Below are 15,001 nucleotides of genomic sequence, written 5' to 3' on the forward strand. Positions count from 1 at the left end.
ACTCATGCATTAAACCCTTTGCTTGCATGATAAAATAAAATTTCATTTTATTGTCAGCTTGGCTAGCAAGTGTATGTAAACTACTTTTTCTGAAATTATATTTTCAGAAATGCATGCATAGGTTGGATTTCTATGTAATGGAAGACGGCCACCTTCTTAGAGGACACTTGTAATACCAGTACAATCATAAAGGAAGAATATACACAATTTTTAAAAAGGTTGTTTTGAGGGGTTATAATATTGATGATGTATCCAGCTCAGCCCCATTTACTAGAATGGGACTGATGTTCTGTGAGCAGCAATACTAGGCACAGCCACAATGGAATGTATGGGGCTGTGCCAGGTAGGCAGTAAATGGGATGTGGTGCTGGCTGATTTGCCCATTGTTACTATATTCCTTAAAAACCCCATTTAATTTTAGTATAGTTCTAAAGCTGGGCTACACTCGGTCTTTGTTAGGAGCGTATTTAACAATATAAGGGGTCATTTATAAAGAACAGCATTTATAGTAGCCTGTCTTAATAAGCCCCTGAGCTGTCAGTGGATCGGCCAAAGTTATGTATAGGCACTGAGCTCTACATAACGTCGCCGTATCCAGTACCAGTCTAAATGTAAGCTAGCTTCCTTGCTGTCTTGCATTTAGACCATTTTCTATGCCTAAAACAGGCGTAGTAAATTATGAATGAGACGGGCCTGCCGGCCTGTCCCCTTTCTAGCCCACACCATGCCCACTTTTTTAGACCTGAAGTGAGCAGGAAAAAGTCACCTCATATAGGCATATTTCAGATCGTAACTGACCCCCAAAGTCCATTATATATTCATGTTTTCGTATTGGCACCCCTGCAAATGTCAACAGAATTTTTTTTGAGATGGAGAGGGTGGTTGGAATCCCCCCGCACTATACGGACATCTCAGAAATGAACCGCTCCTCCCGAGTCATGACAGCAGCTCCTGGGAAGGTCATCCGGCATCTATTTGCTCTGCTGAAGGATGATTTTGAAATGTGTAGAAGCCACACAGGGCCCCACTCTGCAGATTTATCATGGAGACATCGTGGAGATTTTACCGCATATAACTACAGCGCTAAACGCTGAATAAAATACATTTTTTGACCGTAATACATCAATAAAGATTTTACCACATATAACTGTAGCGCTGATTGCTGAATAAATTTTGTTTTTCCACTGAAATACATCACAAAAGATTTACCACATATAACTGAAGCTCTGAATAAGATTCGTTTTTCCACCGAAATGCATCACAAAAGATTTTACCGCATATTACTACAGTGCTGAATTAGATTTGTTTTTCCACCTAAATACATCACAAAAGATTTTACCAGATATAACTGCAGCGCTGAATGCAATTTTTTTTCAACCGAAATACATCAATAAAGATTTTACAGCATATAAGTACAGCACTGAACGCTGAATAAGATTAGTTTTTTTACCTGAAGTATGATTTTGTGAGGTGTCTAGAACCACACTGGGCCCCCACGCTGCAGATTTATCATGGAAACATCATGGAGATTTTACCGCATATAACCACAATACTTCAATAAAGATTTTACCACGTATAACCTCCGCACTGACTGATTGCTACCGCCGCTACTTCCGTGAACCCCTGTACCACTACTTCCTGGATAGGTAGGCTGCTGCGAAGCAGGTGCTCTACACTGGGCACGTTTGGCTCCTGACCTCCCACTGCTGCCACCCCACTGAATCCCAGCCATGCTTTCAACACATATAACCGTCAACGTGAACTGAGAATGTATTATTCTTTTTGTACTGAAATAGGCCACTAAACGCTTTCAGCAGAAATAAATGCACCGGTGAAAAGCGTATATATATTTTTTTCCTGTACTGAAATAGGCCACTGAACGCTTTTGCCACAAATAAGTGCACCAGTGAAGTGTGTATATATTATTCTTTTTTTTACTGTAATACGCCCCTATATGCTTTTAACAGAAATAACTGCAGAAGTGAACTGAGCATATATTTTTCTTGTAGCACTGAAATACGCCCCTATACGCTTTCACCACAAATAATTGCAAGAGTGCAGTGCGTATATTTTTTAGTTTTTTTTTACTGAAATACACCCCTATATGCTTTTACCAGAAATAACTGCAGAAGTGAAATGCGTATATATTTTTCTTGTAGTACTGATATAAGATCCTAAAGATACTAAGATACGGTATAAGACACTAAAGGCTTTTCAACATAGCACTTGCAGCCCAATAACAAATAGCTGGAATGACAGAGTTGTCTAATGGCTATTTGGATCCCCAAATAATCGTTCCCTGCACTTGTAAATCGCTTTCCTATCAATGTCCCTAGCACCTTCTGACATTTCTCCCTGCACTAAGATGCTGTGAAAAGATTCCTCCCTATCCTTTCCCTGCACATCGTTTTTTCTTTTTTTTTTCCACAATGAGGTTTTTCAAATTGCTGTCCCTAGCACCTTCACACGTCTGTCTTTGCACTCTGAACGCTGGAAAATGGGAGAATCTAAAATGGCCGCCGTATTTATAGGGCTGTGACATCACAGGGCTGGCTGGCTGGCTGCTGATTGGCTGCATGCAGGCATGTCAATCTGGGTGATCCCGCCTTCTGAGAGTTCCTTGCCCCATGTCCTCAGTGTAGCCTCCATTTTAGGAAAATTGTCATTTGTTACCATGAAGCGTGAGGAAATTCGCATTTGTTGCCAATCAAATTTTTTCTTAAATACGGATCAAATTCCACTTCGTCAGCTTACATTCACTCATCACTAACTACAACGGTTTAAGAATGAGGGAAGCAGTTCGTAACAAACTGAATTCATTACGAAATTTACAAAAATTAATCCGCAAAGCTTTTCAGGTTCACCTCTGATGATTCCAATAAAACGGCACACATCGCCATTTTACTGCCCATGTTGGCAGGCAAAACCATGAGAGAGGAGGAAGAAGGATGCTCACATGAAGACTGGAAGGAATTATCTTGTCCAGATTGGGTCACAGGCTGAAAAACATCTGTCCAGTGTTATTTAACAAGTTGCATTATAGTAGATGCAGCTTACAGCACTAACGCCATTTTATACCTGTGAAATAAAATGACTATACCACAGTATGCAGAAATCTTTTAACAGCCTTTCATTTTTCCTTATATTGCAGTTGTAGGTGAGAATAATCGCATACCGGGTTCTCAATGTGTTTTTCACACTAAGTTACAACACACTTGCAATTTTGCTGTAACTGTTCCATAATTAGGGTGATTGTGTACCAAACCTGTAACTTTTCATTTAGGAAAAGAATGAGTTTATATTAGACCTCATTATACGGTGTGAAGCAGGGAAAAAATTCCAAATAAGGTGGAATTAAAAACACCATTCCGCCACAGTTTTATGGATTTTATTTTAGATCATTTCCTATGCAGTAAAACTGACCTATTACTTTTATTCATCAGGTCAGTACAATTATGGCAATATCTCATATAGTATAGTTTTTCTTGTGTTTTAATATAGAAAAAATAAAATAAAAACTTATTTTTATCGCTACATTATGACCCCTCTAACTTTTTTGTAGTTATGTGTACAAAACTGTACAAAAACTGTAAAACCCTTTTTTGGGGGGCGATCTGTAGTTTTCAATGTGTGTATGATTTTTTGATCATTTTTTATAAAATTTTCTTGCGGGAGGTGAAGCAACCAAAAAAAGCTAATTGACCATTTTGATTTTTTTTTTTTTCGTTTCAGTTTGCCATATGGAAAAAAATTTCACAAGCAGCAATGCTCACAATGTGTATTTTTTTTATTGTCTACATAATTTTATTAACATTTTGGGGAAGGGAGGGTGATTTGAATATAATTTTTTTTTTTTAAACATTACATTTTTTTTCACTTTTTTAGGGTATTCAGATGCCGTGGTCATATTTGACATTAGTGATGGGTGTCTGCTGTTTACAGCTATGGTGCCTGCTGCATGAGCCAGTGGGTGCAATTTTTAAATGCCCGGCAGGCAATGTAAATTTACATTGGGCAGTCGGGAAAGTGTTAATAATAAAAAATAAAAAACAAGCAGTAAATGCTCACCTTGTCCTGCTCCTGGTGATCAAATCACCCCCAGCACTCTTCTATAAGCACAGATCGTGCTGTAGCACTGTGTGGGAGAAGTGCACAGGCAGATTCCTAGGCCTGCACGCTTCTCCCACACAGTCCTGCAGTGTGATCTGTGCCTGCAGGGCTGAATGGTGAAGCAGGGAGCAAACGGCTTTCTGTTTCACCATTCAGTGTGCCGGCCTGCCGGATGGAAGGCGCGCAGGCAAAGGCGCTCTACCAATGAGTTCTTCCATCTGTATTGATGGAAGCACTCATTGCACCCATCACCCCCTGACAGGAAATAACTTGTTATTATGTGGCTGGAGGTACATTAGGCGGTCACTGGATAAAAAATTTACTGTAGGCCAGTACAGGCCCCAAAAATTAGACATTCACCTGACAGAAAAGAACTTGTGATGATGTGGCTGGAGGTACATTAGGCGGTTACTGGATCAAAATTTTACTGTAGGCCACTGGAGTACAGGCCCCAAAAATTAGGCATTCACCTGACAGAAAAGAACTTGTGATGATGTGGCTGGAGGTACATTAGGCGGTCACTGGATAAAAATTTTACTGTAGGCCACTGGAGTACAGGCCCCAAAAATTAGGCATTCACCTGACAGAAAAGAACTTGTGATGATGTGGCTGGAGGTACATTAGGTGGTCACTGGATAAAAATTTTACTGTAGGCCACTGGAGTACAGGCCCCAAAAATTAGGCATTCACCTGACAGAAAAGAACTTGTGATGATGTGGCTGGAGGTACATTAGGCGGTCACTGGATAAAATTTTTACTGTAGGCTACTGGAGTACAGGCCCCAAAAATTAGGCATTCACCTGACAGAAAAGAACTTGTGATGATGTGGCTGGAGGTACATTAGGCGGTCACTGGATAAAAAAATTACTGTAGGCCAGTACAGGCCCCAAAAACTAGGCATTCACTTGACAGAAAAGAACTTGTGATGATGTGGCTGGAGGTACATTAGGCGGTTACTGGATAAAAATTTTACTGTAGGCCACTGGAGTACAGGCCCCAAAAATTAGGCATTCACCTGACAGAAAAGAACTTGTGATGATGTGGCTGGAGGTACATAAGGCGATCACTGGATAAAAATTTTACTGTAGGCCACTGGAGTACAGGCCCCAAAAATTAGGCATTCACCTGACAGAAAAGAACTTGTGATGATGTGGCTGGAGGTACATTAGGCGGTCACTGGATAAAAATTTTACTGTAGGCCACTGGAGTACAGGCCCCAAAAATTAGGCATTCATCTGACAGAAAAGAACTTGGGATTATGTGGCAGGAGGTACATTAGGCGGTCACCTGATAAAATTTTTACTGTAGGCCACTGGAGTAGAGGCTAAAAACTACAAATTGGCGTGGTATTAAAAAGCAGGAAGTGCTCAACCCCACATGCAGTGGCGCATCTATACCGGGGGGGCAGATCCTGCACTTGTGGTCCGCTGCTAATGGCAATCCCCAGCAAAAATGCATACAATGGAGGATGCCTGCAGCGGACCACAAGTACCACAATGGACATCCTACACAGGATAGAAAATGTGTGGATGTGATAAACAGTATAAATAATATAACAATACTAAGCCCTCAAACTGGTGTTAAAATTGAGAGATTAGCCAACATGTCCTCTGTAAGGACATGTCTGAGCCCGAGCACAGCACCAAGGTTTCTCAAGTAGCTCGGGCGGACCTTGCGCTCCTGTAATTCGCCCACTGGCTCCTGGTATTGCCCACATGGCCCAGGTAGGTTTAGCGTTAGGTACCGAGCTACTTGAGAAACCTTGGCGCAGTGCTCGGGCTCAACCATGTCCTCACGGAGGACATGTTTGCTAATCTCTAAATTTTAACACCAGTTTGCACCTGTCTTTGTTTTTTTTATATTATTTACACTGGAGTAGAGGCCCCAAAAATTAGGCATTCACCTGACATAAAAGGCCTTTTATGCTGCTGTATATACATAAGACAAGGACCATTCTTTGTTCTGTGTGGTGGCGGATATGTGTGGGCTGGCATGATGAAATTCAATTACACGTGGTCATCAAAGGTGTTGAATTCCTCTGAGATCCATGCCTCATTCATTTTTAGAAATGTGAGGTAGTCCACACTGTAGTGAGCTAGGCGAGTGCGCTTATCGGTTACGATCCCCCATGCTGCGATGAACGTCCTTTCGAACAGGACACTCGACGAGGGGCAAGCCAAGAGTTCCATGGCAAATTGTGCCAGCTCTTGCCACAGGTCAAGCCTGCACACCCAGTAGTTCAGGGGTTCCTCGCTTCTCAGAGAGTACACATCGGCATTTAACCCAATGTAGTCGGACGCCTGTCGGTCTAGGCGTTCCCTGATAGTGGATCCGGAGGGCGGCTGTCGATGGGTTGACTGCAAGAATGATCTCATATCCGAAGTGACCAACCTTAAACCGCCCTCTTCTTGCAGGCGCGGTAGGATTGGTACCCGCACCTGTCTCACTGTGGGCGGAAATTCCTCGGCCAGGGCCCGCAACAGCACATTGCAGCATCTCTCGCAGCAAGGCCTGGAAATGCTGCATTCTGAAAGCCCTCTGTGATGCTGGTAACATGTCCGCCATTTTGTGTTTGTACCAGGGGTCTAAGAACTTTACCACACAGTACTGGTCCTGGCCCTTTATGTTTTTTATACGGGGGTACCTCGTCAAACACTGGAGCATGAAGGCCCCCATTTGCACTAAATTGGAAGTGGTGGAGCGCCCTGGCTACTGCTCATCGCCCAGGAGAATGTTGTCCTCCTTCTCGTTCCCCCAGCCACCATCCTCCTCTGACTCCTCTTCAGACTCCTGCTGACTTGTCTCAGATGGAGTAGCCCCCCTGGGAATTCATTCAGCATTGTGACTTACTTATCTTCCTGCTCCTGCTCCTCGACGGCTTGATCAATGACACAACGCAATGCACACTCCAGAAAGAAGTAGTAAGGTACGATGTCACTGATGGTGCCCTTGCTGCGACTGACCAGTTTGGTGATCTCATCAAATGGCAGCAGAAGTCTCCATGTGTCGCGCATGAGCAGCCACTGGCACGGTCAGCTCCCCAGAACCTGTCCTGGTGCAGAGTTCGTACAGGTAGTCGTTAATGGCACATTGCTGCTGGAGCAGCCTATCAAGCATATACAAGGTGGAGTTCATACATACACCATTTGACTAAATTATTATTTATATTATACTAAACCAGAGGGAAAAGCACATCTCCGATAAAACCTAACCTAACCGGCAAGCACCGCTGACTGGTGTCATGTGGGACACCGGAATACAGGGTAACGAGCGGAGCTGATTGTTGTCACGTGGCACACCAAAGAGGAGAGCGGCGAGCAAGGCAGACATACAATATCGGCACATACAGCAGGGTCTGCATACCCCATCCAGCCAGCAAGAATTGCTGGTAAGTACCACATGGGACGCAAAAATACAGAACGCCAAGTTGCATGGGCGAAGAGCAAGAGATACCACGTGGGATGCCAAGGTGGAACACATCAAGTAGTATTTACATTACGTGCATTTATATATGGTATTTTTCGCTTTATAAGACGCATTTTTTTCCCCCAAAGTGGGGGAAAATGGTCCTGTGTCTTATAAAGCGAATACTAGTGAGCACTTCCATTATGGAAGTGCTCACTAGTAGGGATGAGCGAACCCGAACTGTATAGTTCGGGTTCGAACCGAATTTTGGGGTGTCCGTGACAAGGACCCGAACCCGAACATTTTCGTAAAAGTCCGGGTTCGGGTTCGGTGTTCGGCGCTTTCTTGGCGCTTTTTGAAAGGCTGCAAAGCAGCCAATCAACAAGCGTCATACTACTTGCCCCAAGAGGCCATCACAGCCTTGCCTACTATTGGCATGGCTGTGATTGGCCAGTGCAGCATGTGACCCAGCCTCTATATAAGCTTAGGTCACGTAGTGCTGCACGTCACTCTGCTGATTCAAGCATAGGGAGAGGTTGCTGCTGCGACGTTAGGGCGAGATTAGGCAGATTATCTCCTCCAAAAGACTTAATTCAGTGATCGATCTCCCGCTGTGGATCATTGAAGTACTGATATTGAATTGCTCACTTTTTTTAGGCTGCCCAGAGCGTTTTTATATCACTTTTTTCTGGGGTGATCGGCGGCCATTTTGTGGCTTGTGGTGCGCCAGCACAAGCTACCACCAAGTGCATTTAACCATCAATAGTGTGGTTATTTTTTGCTATATCCTACATCAGCTGCAGGCTGAGCCTGTGTCACCCAAGTGCATTTAACCATCAACAGTGTGGTTATTTTTTGGCCATATACTACATCAGGTGCAGGCTGAGCCTGTGTCACCCAAGTGCATTTAACCATCAACAGTGTGGTTATTTTTTGGCCATATACTACATCAGGTGCAGGCTGAGCCTGTGTCACCCAAGTGCATTTAACCATCAACAGTGTGGTTATTTTTTGGCCATATACTACATCAGGTACAGGCTGAGCCTGTGTCACCCAAGTGCATTTAACCATCAATAGTGTGGTTATTTTTTGGCCATATACTACATCAGGGGCAAGTTGAGCCTGTCACCCAGCGCCTAAAAAATAGCCCTGACATTTATATTCCTCCAAATCAGTACTGTTTTAGCTGGTCAAGTTATTTGTAGTGACCGTAAAAGCACAGTTTTTGTTCTGGGTTGAAAAACTATTCCCAAATTTGCCATTCTCAAAATTAGTAGTTTCTGCTATATCAGGCCTACTTTAAATCTATCCCAAAAAGGGTATATTAGATTCAAGGTGCTGATAGTGTCATTCTGATAAACTTAACACACACGCTACAGTGCAGATACAAGTCTAATTCTGTGATTAAAGGTATACCTGTCACACAGCGCCTAAAAAATAGCCCTGACATTTATATTCCTCCAAATCAGTACTGTTTTAGCTGGTCAAATTATTTGTAGTGACCGTAAAAGCACAGTTTTTGTTCTGGGTTGAAAAAGTATTCCCAAATTTGCCATTTTCAAAATTCTGGTGAACGGGAACAATGAGGAAAACATCTAGTAAGGGACGCGGACGTGGACATGGTCGTGGTGGTGTTAGTGGACCCTCTGGTGCTGGGAGAGGACGTGGCCGTTCTGCCACAGCCTTACGTCCTAGTGTACCAACTACCTCAGGTCCCAGTAGCCGCCAGAATTTACAGGGATATTTGGTGGGGCCCAATGCCGTTCTAAGGATGGTAAGGCCTGAGAAGGTACAGGCATTAGTCAATTGGGTGGCCGACAGTGCATCCAGCACGTTTACATTATCTCCCACCCAGTCTTCTGCAGAAAGCGCACAGATGGCGCATGAAAACCAAGCCCATCAGTGTGTCACATCACCCCCATGCATATCAGGGAAACTGTCTGAGCCTCAAGTTATGCAGCAGTCTCTTATTCTGTTTGAAGACTCTGCTGCCAGGGTTTCCCAAGGGCATCCACCTAGCCCTTCCCCAGGGGTGGAAGAGATAGAATGCACTAACGCACAACCACTTATGTTTCCTGATGATGATGACATGGGAATACCACCTCAGCACATCTCTGATGATGACGAAACACAGGTGCCAAATGCTGCGTCTTTCTGCAGTGTGCAGACTGAACAGGAGGTCAGGGATCAAGACTGGGTGGAAGACGATGCAGGGGACGATGAGGTCCTAGACCTCACATGGAATGAAGGTCGTGCCACTGACTTTCAGAGTTCGGAGGAAGAGGCAGTGGTGAGACCGAGCCAACAGCGTAGCAAAAGAGGGAGCAGTGGGCAAAATCAGAACACCCGCCGCCGCCAAGACACTCCGCCTGCTACTGACCGCCGCCATCTGGGACCGAGCACCCCAAAGGCAGCTTCAAGGAGTTCCCTGGCATGGCACTTCTTCAAACAATGTGCTGACGGCAAGACCCGAGTGGTTTGCACGCTGTGCCATCAGAGCCTGAAGCGAGGCATTAACGTTCTGAACCTTAGCACAACCTGCATGACCAGGCACCTGCATGCAAAGCATGAACTGCAGTGGAGTAAACACCTTAAAAACAAGGAAGTCACTCAGGCTCCCCCTGCTGCCTCTTCTGCTGCTGCCGCCTCGGCCTCTTCTGCTGCTGCCGCCGCCTCGGCCTCTTCCTCCGCCTCTGGAGGAACGTTGGCACCTGCCGCCCATCAAACATGGGATGTACCACCAAAACCACCACCTGCGTCACCAAGCATCTCAACCATGTCACACGGCAGCGTTCAGCTCTCCATCTCACAAACATTTGAGAGAAAGCGTAAATTCCCACCTAGCCACCCTCGATCCCTGGCCCTGAATGCCAGCATTTCTAAACTACTGGCCTATGAAATGCTGTCATTTAGGCTGGTGGACACAGACAGCTTCAAACAGCTCATGTCGCTTGCTTTCCTACAGTATGTTGTTCCCAGCCGCCACTACTTCTCCAAGAGAGCCGTGCCTTCCCTGCACAACCAAGTGTCCGATAAAATCAAGTGTGCACTGCGCAACGCCATCTATGGCAAGGTCCACCTAACCACAGATACGTGGACCAGTAAGCACGGCCAGGGACGCTATATCTTCCTAACTGCACACTGGGTAAATGTAGTGGCGGCTGGGCCCCAGACGGAGAGCTGTTTGGCGCACGTCCTTCTGCCGCCAAGGATCGCAGGGCAACATTCTTTGCCTCCTGTCTCCTCCTCCTCCTACTCAGCTTCCTCCTCCTCTTCTGCCACCTGCTCATCCAGTCAGCCACACACCTTCACCACCAACTTCAGCACAGCCCGGGGTAAACGTCAGCAGGCCGTTCTGAAACTCATATGTTTGGGGGACAGGCCCCACACCGCACAGGAGTTGTGGCGGGGTATAGAACAACAGACCGACGAGTGGTTGCTGCCGGTGAGCCTCAAGCCCGGCCTGGTGGTGTGCGATAATGGGCGAAATCTCGTTGCAGCTCTGGGACTAGCCGGTGTGCTGAATTTGGTGGTGCAGAAGTTCATTCGCAACTACCCCGACATGTCAGAGCTGCTGCATAAAGTGCGGGCCGTCTGTTCGCGCTTCCGGCGTTCACACCCTGCCGCTGCTCGCCTGTCTGCGCTACAGTGTAACTTCGGCCTTCCCGGTCACCGCTCATATGCGACGTGCCCACCAGGTGGAACTCCACCTTGCACATGCTGGACAGACTGTGCGAGCAGCAGCAGGCCATAGTGGAGTTTCAGCTGCAGCACGCACGGGTCAGTCGCTGTCACGGATGGTGTACAGGAAACAAGACAATACCATATAAACAATGTCTCTCTGGATCCACAACTAAGGAACAAAGGGAGACCCCTGCAATAGACCTGCCGCTCTCCCTCACTGCTCAGCCTATGCGAACACCCCAAAGGTGGATGGCCGCATATCCACGTTCCTCGGCTATCTATTACCTGAAGACCCTACAATAGTGAAGGGACACGACCACCGGCTCCCTACACTGACACGGAGGGAGTCAGGGTCACCTGGATCCAGAAAAGACAAAATCATAAATACATAAACAGCACTTATCTTGCAAACGAATGACGACTGACGACTGGGAACAGGGAACTGGGAACTGGGAACTGGGAACAGCATGCACACACACTCCAGGAAGTTGTATCAGCCGCACACTACTGCATTATGGGGAGGAACTTAAAGGGTAGCGATCAGTCTAACTGCATGACAGCTGAGATAGACTAACGAGATGAGAAACTAAACCAAAACAAAGAAATTCAAGGAGGAGGATCTGAGAAGCTCCTGTGAGCGCTTCTCAGCTGTCTGGCTGTGACAGTACCCCTCCCTCTAGGAGTGGACTCTGGACACTCAGGGCCCACCTTCTCAGGATGGGACCTATGGAAAGCCCTGATGAGACGAGAGGCCTTAATGTCCATCACTGGGACCCACATCCTCTCCTCAGGACCATAACCCTCCCAATGAACGAGGTACTGGAGGGAACCGCGGACAAGACGAGAATCCACAATCCTAGAGACCTGAAATTCAAGATTTCCATCAACCATAATCGGAGGAGGAGGCAAAGGCGAGTGTACAATAGGTTGAACATAAGGTTTCAATAAGGACTTATGAAAAACATTATGGATCTTCCAAGTCTGAGGAAGATCAAGACGGTAGGCAACAGGATTGATGACAGACAGGATCTTGTAAGGCCCAATAAACCTAGGACCCAACTTCCAGGAGGGAACCTTCAATTTGATATTCTTGGTAGACAACCACACCAGATCACCAACATTCAGGTCCGGACCAGGCACACGTCTCTTATCCGCAACACGCTTATATCTCTCACTCATGCTCTTTAGATTATCCTGAATCTTTTGCCAAATAGATGACAAAGACGAGGAGAATCTGTCCCCATCAGGCAAACCAGAAGAGCCCTCTCCCGAGAAAGTCCCAAACTGCGGATGGAACCCATATGCACCAAAAAATGGTGACTTATCAGAGGACTCCTGACGACGGTTATTTAAAGCAAACTCAGCAAGGGACAAAAAAGAACACCAATCCTCCTGATTCTCCGCCACAAAACAGCGCAGATATGTCTCCAGATTCTGATTGACGCGCTCTGTCTGGCCATTCGACTGCGGATGGAAAGCAGAAGAGAATGACAACCGAACCCCCAAGCGAGAACAGAAGGCCTTCCAGAATCTGGAAACAAACTGCGTGCCCCTATCAGAGACAATGTCGGAAGGAATCCCATGCAATTTGACAATGTGGTCAATAAATGCCTGTGCCAGCGTCTTAGCATTGGGCAAACCAGGAAAAGGGATAAAATGCACAATTTTGCTAAAACGGTCCACCACCACCAGAATCACAGACTTCCCCGAGGAACGAGGCAAGTCCGTTATGAAGTCCATGGACAGATGTGTCCAAGGACGGGAAGGAATGGGCAAAGGAAGGAGAGGACCTGATGGCCGTGAATGAGGGACCTTGGCACGAGCGCAAGTCTCGCAAGCTGCCACAAAACCCTCAACCGACTTACGAAGCGCAGGCCAACAGAATCTCCGAGCGATGAGATCCAGTGTGGCTCTTGCCCCCGGGTGCCCAGAAAGGACCGTGTCGTGGTGTTCTTTAAAAATCTTGTGTCTCAAAGCGAGAGGCACAAACAACCTCCCAGGAGGACAAAGATCAGGAGCTTCTGACTGGGCTGCCTGCACCTCTGCCTCCAATTCAGGAAAAAGAGCAGAGACCACCACACCTTCAGCCAAAATGGGACCCGGGTCTTCAAAATTCCCACCTCCCGGAAAACAACGTGAGAGGGCATCTGCCTTCACATTCTTAACCCCAGGGCGGAACGTAACAACAAAATTAAACCTTGAAAAGAACAAAGACCATCTGGCCTGTCTCGGGTTCAGACGCTTGGCTGACTCCAAGTAGGCCAGATTTTTATGGTCAGTAAACACGGTAATAGGGTGTCTGGCTCCCTCTAGCCAATGGCGCCATTCCTCAAAAGCCAACTTGATGGCCAACAATTCCCTATCTCCCACATCATAATTTCTCTCTGCGGAGGAGAGTTTCTTTGAGAAAAAGGCACACGGTTGCCATTTGGCAGGAGAGGAACCCTGAGACAAGACCGCACCCACCCCTACCTCAGAAGCATCAACCTCAACTATGAAGGGTAACGAAATATCAGGTTGTACTAGGATGGGAGTGGAAGCAAAACTCTCCTTGATATTAGAAAAGGCCTTACGCGCCTCTACCGACCAGGAAGAAAAATCTACCCCCTTTCTGGTCATATCAGTGAGTGGTTTAACAACAGAGGAATAATTCAAAATAAATTTCCTGTAATAATTGGCAAAGCCCAAAAAACGCATCAGCGCCTTCTGGTTCTCAGGAAGCTCCCACTCAAGCACAGCGCGGACCTTCTCGGGGTCCATGCGAAAACCAGAAGCGGAGACAAGAAACCCCAGAAATTGGATTTCTGGAACCGCAAACACACATTTTTCCAGTTTCGCGTATAATTTATTCTCCCGCAGGATGAGCAAGACCTGACGTAAGTGTTCCTTATGAGTCTTGAAATCAGGAGAAAAAATCAAAATGTCATTCAAATACACTAATACAAATTTTCCCATTAAATGATAAAAAATGCTGTTGACGAAATGCTGAAAAACGGTTGGGGCATTCATCAAACCAAAAGGCATAACCAAATTCTCAAAATGGCCCTCAGGGGTATTGAAAGCCGTCTTCCATTCGTCTCCTTCTCTGACCCTAACCAGGTTGTATGCCCCTCTTAGGTCTAATTTGGAAAAGACTTTAGCCCCAACAACCTGGTTAAACAGGTCCGGGATCAGAGGAAGCGGATAAGGATCACGAATAGTGATACTGTTCAGCTCCCTGAAATCCAGACAAGGTCTTAAAGAACCATCTTTTTTCTTAACAAAGAAAAAACCAGCGGCAACAGGTGACTTCGAGGGTCGTATGTGTCCTTTTCTCAGACTCTCAGAGATATAAGCCCGCATAGCGACCCTCTCAGGTTGGGAGAGATTGTATAAACGAGATTTAGGCAGCTTGGCGCCTGGGATGAGATTAATAGGGCAATCATACTCCCTGTGCGGAGGCAAACCCTGAACTCCACTCTCAGAGAAGACATCCAAAAATTCAGAGAGGAAAGGTGGTACAGTCTTAGTAGAAACCTCAGAAACAGATGTTATGAGGCAATTCTCTTTGCAAAAGTTACTCCAACCATTTATTTGCCTCGCTTGCCAATCAATGGTGGGGTTATGTTTTGTGAGCCAGGGTAGCCCCAACACTAGAGGAGTAGGCAAACCGCTAAGGACGAAACATGACACATCCTCAACATGAGCATCACTCACAATTAAACAGATATTGTGAACTATGCCCTTTAATGATTTCTGAGAAAGTGGAGCTGAATCAATAGCAAAAACAGGAATATCCTTTCCCAAAGTGCATACCTGGAAA

Source organism: Bufo bufo, chromosome 2 (assembly GCF_905171765.1).
Source record: "Bufo bufo chromosome 2, aBufBuf1.1, whole genome shotgun sequence".
In the NCBI taxonomy this organism is placed as follows: Eukaryota; Metazoa; Chordata; class Amphibia; order Anura; family Bufonidae; genus Bufo; species Bufo bufo.